The following is a 9,012-nucleotide window of genomic DNA, read 5'->3' as shown; positions in this document are numbered from 1 at the left end:
CAAACAGTTAGAGAACAGGAACAAATCACATGCAAAGGAAAATCCATCAGTATCACAGCAGACTTTTCAACAAAAACCCTCAGGTCAAGGAGAATCTGGAGTGAGGTGTTTCAAGCCCCCCCACCAAAAAATTAGACTGATATATTTGCAAAATTCGCTTTTTAAATGGGTGGGGAAATAAGATACTTCCATGACAAAGAACACCTGAGAAACTTCATGAATACCAAACCAACACTAGAAAGAATTCTAAACAAAATCCTCAAAACAGACAATGAAGGTCAAAATACCATGAGGCCCAACAGAGCAAATCAATTAGGCAAAGCAAGAAACTAAAGGGAGAAGGGGAAAATTAAAAGAGCCAACAACAAGTCAATAACATGACAATGAGAACTCAATACATAACCATCAATGTCAATGGCCTCAATTCACCAATCAAATAAGTAGACTGGCAAAAAGGATTAAGAAGCAAAATCCAACAATATGTTGTATACAAGAAACACACCTAGTTCAAAAAGAAACTCATAGGCTAAAAATGAAAGGATGGAAAACAGTTCTCCATGCAACAGGAGCCGAGAAAAAAAGGAAAGGTAGCTATCTTAATTGAAAAAAATGAAATAAGCACTAATACAATTGTAGTGGGGGACCTAAATACCCCACTATCACAAATAGATCATCTAGACAAGAAAATCAACAATGAAATACTAGAACTCAACCAAGCTTTTGAACAAGCAGACTTAATAACCATCTACAGAGTGTTCCACCCTCAAAATCAGAATATATATTCTTTTCAGCTGCACATGGGTCATAATAATAAATGCACACTAATACAATTGTAGTGGGGGACCTAAATACCCCACTATCACAAATAGATCATCTAGACAAGAAAATCAACAATGAAATACTAGAACTCAACCAAGCTTTTGAACAAGCAGACTTAATAACCATCTACAGAGTGTTCCACCCTCAAAATCAGAATATATATTCTTTTCAGCTGCACATGGGTCATAATAATAAATGCAAAGGAATCAAAGTTATCCAATGTATATTATCAGACCATAGCATAATCAAACTGGAGATCAATAGTATAAAAATTGTTAAGAACTTCACAAACACATGGAAAATGAACAACACTCCTGAACAATTGATGGGTCACAGAGGAAATTAAAGAACAAATTAGTCAGTTTTTACAAATAAATAATAATGCCAGTACAACGTACAGGAATCTATGGGACACAATGAAAGCAGTGCTACATGGAAAATTCATAACAGTGAATGCCCACACTAGGAAAACAGAGCGAGTGCAAATAAACAACCTAATGATGAATCTTAGGCTCCTAGAAAAAGAAGAGTAAGAAAAACCCAAGGCTCATACAAGGGAGGAAATTATAAAGATTAGAGCAGAAACCAATGCAATGGAAACTAAGAAACCAATACAAAAAAAAAACCAATGAATTGAAGAGTTGGTTTTTCAAAAGAATAAATAAAATCGATATACCCTTGGCCAACTTGTCAAAAAAAGGAAAGAAAAGGCTCAGATCCATGCAATTAGGAATGAAAATGGTGAAGTCACAACAGATCCAGCAGAAATCCAAAGGAACATTAATACCTACTTCAAGAATCTATACTCTAATAAAATGGAAAACACAGATGAAATGGACAGATTTCTAGATATTTATGAATTACCACAGATGAATGAAGAAAATTAAAAAATTCTAAACACCCCAATTACAATCGATAAAATTGAAAATATAATTAAAAGTTTACCAATGGAGAAAAGCCCAGGTCCTGATGACTTCACTGCTGAATTCTACAAGACATTTAGAGAAGAACTACTGCCACTACCCTAGAACTTTTCAATGAAATTGAAAGGGAAGCAATACTTTCACATTCGTTCCTGGAAGCAAGTGTTATTTTGATTCCAACACCAGGGAATGACCCAATCAAAAAGAGAACTACAGGCCAATCTCCCTAATGAACATATATGCAAAATTCCTCAAGAAGATACTGGCATACAGAAAACAGAGAGTCATTAAGGAGATCATACACCCTGACCAAGTCAGATTTATCCCAGGGATGTAAGGATGTTTCAATATATGTAAATCAAGAAATGTAATACACTATATTAACAGAGTCAAGCATGAAAACCATACAATCATCTCAATAGATGCAGAAAAAGCATTCAACAAAATTCAACACCCATTCATCTTGAAAACTCTGCAGAAATTTGGAATAGATGGTCTTTATCTCAATTTGATAAAGGCTATCTATGAAAAACTAACAAGCAACATCATATTAAATGACCAAAAACCCCATTTGACCCAGCCATAGCTCTGTTGGGCATCTTTCCAAAAGAATTAAAAGAATCATATCACAGTGACATATGCGCACCTATGTTTGTAATAGCTAAAACTTGGAAATTTGCCCATCAGTTGGAAACTGGATAAAGAAGATGTGGTTTTTCTATAAATGGAATACTACTCAGCCATAAAGAATGAGAAATTAGACTCATTCATAGGAAAATGGATACATTTTGAGGATATACTCTTAAGTGAAATAAATAAGTCACACTTGTAAATACCGAATAGTTTCTCTGGTATGAAAAATTATAATAGTACACAAGATCCTAATGGGATAATTAACAATGTGTAATAGGAAGAAAAGGGCTAAAGGTGTAGGGAAAGTGGGAAGGGTAGGGGAAAGGAAATAAGGGGAAAGAAAAAATATGAGAAAATGAAAAAATGGAAAAGAAGTGTTTGTAAATGGGGAGGGGAGGAGGGGGTGAAGGGAGGGCAGAGACATGGGGAAAAATGAGAACTAAGACCTGTCATGTAAAGGTACAAGATCCCAATAATGAATGTAACTGTATTGCATACCTAGAGTGCACCAATAAACTCAATAAAAAGAAAAAAATGACCAAAAACTGAAAACCTTCATGCTACACATCAGGAGGTAGACAAGGATGTCCACTATCACCACTCCTCTTCAGTATAGTTCTGGAAACATTAGCCACAGCAGTTAAACATGAGAAAAATTAAAGCAATAAAGATAGGAAATGAAGAAGTTAAATATTATTTGCTAGTGATACAATGCTCTACATAAAAGACCCAAAAATTTCTGACAAAAGACTTCTAGACTTAATTGACACTTTCAGCAGAGTAGCTGGATACAAGGTCAACACTCAAAAATTAATAGTCTTCTTGTACACAAATACCAGACTCACTGAGACAGAAATTAGGGAAACAATTCCTTTCACAATAGCATCCAAAAAAATGAAGTATCTAGGAATCAATCTAATGAAGGAGGCAAAAGACCTCTATGCTGAAAACTACAGCGCTCTGAAAAGAGATTGAAGAGAATGTAAGAAAATGGAAAGATCTCCCCCATTCCTGGGTAGCAAGAATCAACATAGTGAAAACGACCATACTACCAAAACTGCCATACAGATGCAATGCAACGTCATTTGAAATTCCAATGGTATATTTCACAGAACTAGAAAAAATAATCCAAAAATTCATTTGTAACCACAAGAGACCTAGAATAGCAAAGCAATACTAGGCAACAGAAACATGGCAGAGGGTATCACAATCCCAAACTTGAAACTGTATTACAAAGCCACTGTGATAAAAACAGCATGATACTGGCAAAGAAACAGACCCAAGGATCAGTGGAATAGATTGGAAGATACAGAAACAACTCCAGATGTACTCAGCTACCTCATCTTTGACAAATGAGCCGACCGTCCTTGGTGGAGGAAAGATAGCATCTTTAATAAATTGTGTTGGAAAAACTGGATTTCAACCTGCCAAAGATTAAAACTAGACCCTTATCTTTCACCATGCACTCAACTAAAATCCAAGTGAATTAAAGATCTAAATATTAAAATAGAAACACTAAACTTGCTGGAAGTTAGGCAGAACTCTCAAAGACATTGGCATAGGAAAAAACTTTAATAACAAATCCTCAGTAGCACAGGAACTAGCACAAAGAATCAACAACTGGAAGCTCATCTTATTAAAAAGCTTCTGCACTGCAAAATATATCACCAACAGAGCTAAGAGACAACCTACAATGTGGGAAAACATTTTACCAGGCACTCCTCAGACAAAGGACTACCATCTAGAATATATAAAGAACTCAAACAAATCAGATCCCCCAAATACATAGAACTGATTTAAAAATGGGCATCTGAAATGAACAGACACTTCTCAGACAAAGAATTAAAAGCAGCAAATAAACATATGAAAATATGCTCAACATCACTGGCCATTTAAGAGACGCAGATGAAAACAACACTGAGATTCTACTTTACTCCAGAAAGAATGGCTGCTATCAAGAAATCAACCAATAACAAATGCTGGCAGGACTGTGGGGAGAAAGGAGCCCTTCTCCATTGTTGGTGGGACTGCAGACTGGTGCAACCACTGTAAAAATCAATATGAAGATACCTCAGAGAACTAGGATTAGAGCTGATTCTGCTGGGTATCTTTGCAAAGAATTAAAAGAATTGTACCACAGTGATATATGAACACTCATGTTTATAAGGCCACAGTTTGTAATAGCTAAAACTTGGAAACAGCCCAATTGCCCATCAGTTGGAGACTGGATAAAGAAGATGTGGTTTTTCTATAAAATGGAGTACTCCTCAAGCATAAAGTCATTCATAGGAAAATGGATGTATATTGAGGCCATACTCTTAAGTGAAATAAAAAAGATGCATGTGTAAATACAAAACTCAAAGTGTAAATAATATTCAAATTGTATAACTGATAATGTGAAATAGGAAGAAAAGGGCTAAAGGTGTAGGGGAAGTGGGAAGGGAGAGGGAAAGGAAATAAGGGAAAGGCAAAAATATGAGAAAAGGACAAAATGGAAACAAAGTCTTTGTAAATAGGGGTGGGGGAGGGGTGAAGGGAGGGCAGGGGTATGGGGAAAAATGAGAACCAAGACCTGTCATGTAAAGGTCAGGATCCCAATGAAGAATGTAACTGTACTGTATACCTAAAAATACCAATAAACTTAATGAAAAAAATCAATAGCATTGCTATACACAAATAGCAAACTCATTGAGAAAAAAATTAGGGAAACCATGTCTTTCATGAGAGCATTGACCGATGAATGGATAAAAAGACATGTTTTTTTATATACAATGGAGTGCTACTCAGTATTAAGAAGGATAAACTTGAGACATTTCTAGGTAAATGGACGCACCTTAAGGCTACACTCTAAAGCGAAATAAATCAGATACACTGTACAAATATTGCATTGTCTGTCAGGCGTGCGAAACTAAAAATGTAAATATGGACCAAAGTGTACAATAGATATTATGAAATAGGAAGAAATTGTTCAAGAGAAAAGGGCATGGGGGCAGTGAGAAAAGAAGGAAAAAAGGAAACAAAGCTTTTGTAAATAAGGAGGGGAAGAAGAATTGAAAGGAGTGGAGGGGAATGAGGGAAAAAGAGGAATTAAAACATGTCATGTAAAGAAACAAATTCCCTATGATGAATGCGAACCATGTATATGTATGTATGTATGTACATGTGCGTGTGTGTGTGTGTGTGTGTGTGTATATATATATATATATATATATATAGCCAATAAAATTAATTTTTCAAAATTAAAATTTAAAAAAAGTTTTAGCTTCAGGGGATTTAGCCCACATAGTTGGCTCACTCCAAGGCAGAAATGGCATCGCAATCTGTTTGGAAGAAAGCTACTCAACCCACAGCAACCAGGAAGCAAAGGGAAAAGGAACTGCATGCAAGAACGTATCTTCCAGACTTCAGGAAAATGGCAGAGTGGTAAGCACAACTCTGCCCCTCTAAGATTTATAATCCAGATGCTAGAAAATAACAACACAGGGACGAAAAGAAGGAGGGAGGTGGGTCCCAGGGACCCAGGAAGGACCTGACAGGAAACCTGGAGCCTGCAGAGAAAGTGAAGAGCCAGACAGGACATGGAAATAGGAAGGGGCAATCTGTACTTTCTTTCTGGCTCCTGGATAGTGGCTCACGAGAAAAGAAGACCAAATCTAAAGCGACAAAGTGAAAACAGGAGACTCCAGAGGCCTTCAGGGAGCAACGCAGCAGTGAAACGGCCCAGCAGATGCTGTGTGCTGCAGTAGCCAGTGAGGGACTCTGGTCTCGGTGCCTGCCCTATCCCCTGGACAGCCTGTTGGCTGCCGGTCCAGGAAAGGGTCGACTGAACCCAGGATTCAGAGCAGTCATGGGCTGGCTTCATTTCAGGGCTCCCAGTGCTACCCTTCAACCATGACTGGCTGAGGAGCAGCCTGGAGAGACAGCCGTGATCAGGGAGCTGCAGTCAGGCTGGCAAGAAACACTAAGAGGGTTTAAACGCTAGGACTCGGGTGCCACCCCACAGCCAGAGGCCAGGCTCAGCCTGAAATGCTCTGGATTTGAAAGTCACAGAATCAGCATCCTCGCCCTAATCCCACAGCCTGCTGTGATTGCATCCAGCATGGAGCTGAGCTCTGACTGCCTTCTTTATCTACCAGCACGAGTAGGGACAGGTCTTTCCCCCCCCCAAACCACAGCAGTCACTTTATTCTTAAATTTGCTCTTCACAAAACCACAGGAAGCAGTAAGTCCTTGAGGGGGAGGGGAAAGGCACGATGGCGGAGAGCGATGGGGAACACGGGGAAGAGGGAAAAGAGGAAGACCCAAAAGAGAAACGCCCATCTTCGGGGCCAAGCAGAAACTGGGCTTCAGGCCGGTCCCGCAGGCCCTCCTGCATCCTGGCTAGACAGAGCTGGGCCAAGAGTCAGGAGGGCCACAGTCCGCTCCAGACTGTCACCCTCTGATGGGAAGCCCCAGGCCAAGGCATCTGGCACCCAAAGAAGGAAGTGGGCGTCCTCGGGGTAGGGAAAGCAGCTGAGGCAGGGCGAGGGCTACCCATCTAGCAGCTTCAGGGTGCTCTCCCGCTCCTTCAGCGTCTTGCAGGCCTGATCCTTTTCCTTCTTGCTGGGCGTCTGCTTCTTCTGCCGCACAGCTGTGATCTTGCCAAAGGCTTCCATGACCTCACCGTCTGCCATGCGGATTCGCTGCCTCAGCTCCTGAAGAGCGAAGAGGCTTCGCCTCTTCCTTCGCCACCTCAGAGGTCGTGCTTCTTAGTGCGGTTTTGGGAGCTGAGCGCCTTCAGTTCCACAGGCCCTTTGCACAGCTCAGCAAGGGCCTCGTCCTCCAAGTCTTCTGCAGGACGGTCCTCAGACTCAAGCAGGCCCTGGGCAATCAGCTTCTCCTGCCGGGGCTCTCCGGGGACTTGGTGTGTGGCACGCTGAGGACTTGTTCTGGTTTTGGGGAGAGGCGCTTGCCCGGACCGCCCAGATTCTTTCCCAGACACGCTCGGATTGGGAGAGTTCTCCATAGGGGAAACAATATTTTCCTCCACCGGGGTCTGAAGGAGGCGCTGTGTCAGGGCACCAAAGGGGCGCCCGTCTGCCGGCTGTTCGGGCTGGGCCTCAGACTTCTTCAGCAGGGCATCCACGTCTTTAGTGTCCAGTTCGGTCAGCGGTCCCAGGCGGGCCTTCTTGTCAGCCATGGCTGCTGCCCGGCCCGTCCTTCTGCTCCTCCAGCAGATCCTCCTGAGCCCGGTGCTGGGAGTAACGCCTCCCCAGAGCGGGATCTTGTAATGTTCCGCCTCATCTTCTGGGGTTTCAGGAGTTCCTGACTGTGCGCACCGCCTCACTGGTGATGTCGGCACAGTAGGCTTCCACAGAGGCCCAGAACCTGTTGGGGGAACCATTCTTGGGGATCCGTGGCACGTCGATTGGGTCATCGGTGAATACGCACTTCTGGATCTTGGGCTGAAGGTTTTCAAATTTGGGTCGCCCAGGTCCTGGGCCTGGCCTATGTCCCGCCTTCCCTTCCAGTCTCTGCTTCTGGGGTTTCCCATGCTTGGGAGAAGCTCCATGCTGATGGTCTCGACCCAGCTTCAGGAATCGCCGGTCACCTTTCTTACTCTGCCAGTCAGCGAGGATCTGGATTTCGGCTTCCAGCACCCACAGGCGCCGGCTGGCAGAGGACAGCAGGGTCCCAGGATCCACCTGCAGGGTGTCCAGGGGCAGGTCTCCATTGGACATTGCCTCAAAACTGTAGATCCCAGGAGAACACCACATTTTCAAAATCACAGAGAAATGTCCTTTTCTTCCTTTTTGTGTTTGTTTGTGGTTTTGTTTTTGCCTTTTGTGAGCATGTGTGTTGTTTTTGTTTTTGTTTTCTCTTCTTTTCTTTTTCTCTTCTTTCCTTCTCTCCTTTCTTCATCAGTTTCCTGGGGCTTAGGAAATCTTCCTTTGTAACTAAAAGTGCACTTTGATTAATTATAATTAACTTAGGAATTTTATGTGTTTTCTGAACTCCTAACTGATTATTAACCTGCACTTACAAGATTAAAAAAATGAATCTGATGCTGACAAAAAGAAATAAAGGCTAAAAGAGAAGGGAGGGGGAAAAGAATTAAGATGTGTTGTGTCCGTGTTCCAATTCCCCACAAAGAATGTAATCATTATGCACTGGAAACGTGCTAATAAAAATTATAAATTAAAAAGAATGATCCTGCAGGTCAGGCCTCCAGGGACCCACCTCTTCCATCCAGGCCCGACTCCTAGCAGCACTGCCAGCTATGACAGCACCCGGTAATCCAATCTCTTTCCAAAAGCCCAACCTCTGAGCACCTGAGATCTGGGGGCACATTTCAGATCTAGACCATAAAGCTCACTGATTTTCTCTCTGTGTTCAGGTCTTCGTTCGCTTCTGCGTTCTCTGTGCTTCAACTACAGCGCCGGCGATGAGATCTGGGTGTCGGCCCCGAGCTGGCTCACAGGGTATGCCCATCACTTCGTCCTATTGTGCCTTTATCGGGGGATCAGGCCTCCTAGGGTACCCCGGGTCCCCCAAAATAGCAACAACTATGTCACCCAGGATTGATCGCAGGTGATAAGCCAGAGGAGTGTCAGCTTGTGGAGGGAATTGGACACCAAGAGGGATCTCTGGAGACAGA

At 42.2% G+C, this 9,012-nt stretch overlaps 1 pseudogene; it reads right to left on the bottom strand.

The window, feature by feature from the left end:
• Positions 1 to 6,904: 6,904 nt before the first annotated feature.
• On the bottom strand, positions 6,905 to 8,095 carry LOC104874200 (annotated as a pseudogene).
• Between the last annotated feature and the right edge of the window lie 917 nt (positions 8,096 to 9,012).

Source organism: Fukomys damarensis, unplaced genomic scaffold, assembly GCF_012274545.1.
Source record: "Fukomys damarensis isolate Sample0158 unplaced genomic scaffold, DMR_v1.0_HiC HiC_scaffold_27, whole genome shotgun sequence".
Classification (NCBI taxonomy): domain Eukaryota; kingdom Metazoa; phylum Chordata; class Mammalia; order Rodentia; family Bathyergidae; genus Fukomys; species Fukomys damarensis.
Note: the sequence above shows the minus strand (reverse complement) of the source record. Positions and strands in the feature narration are given on the sequence as shown.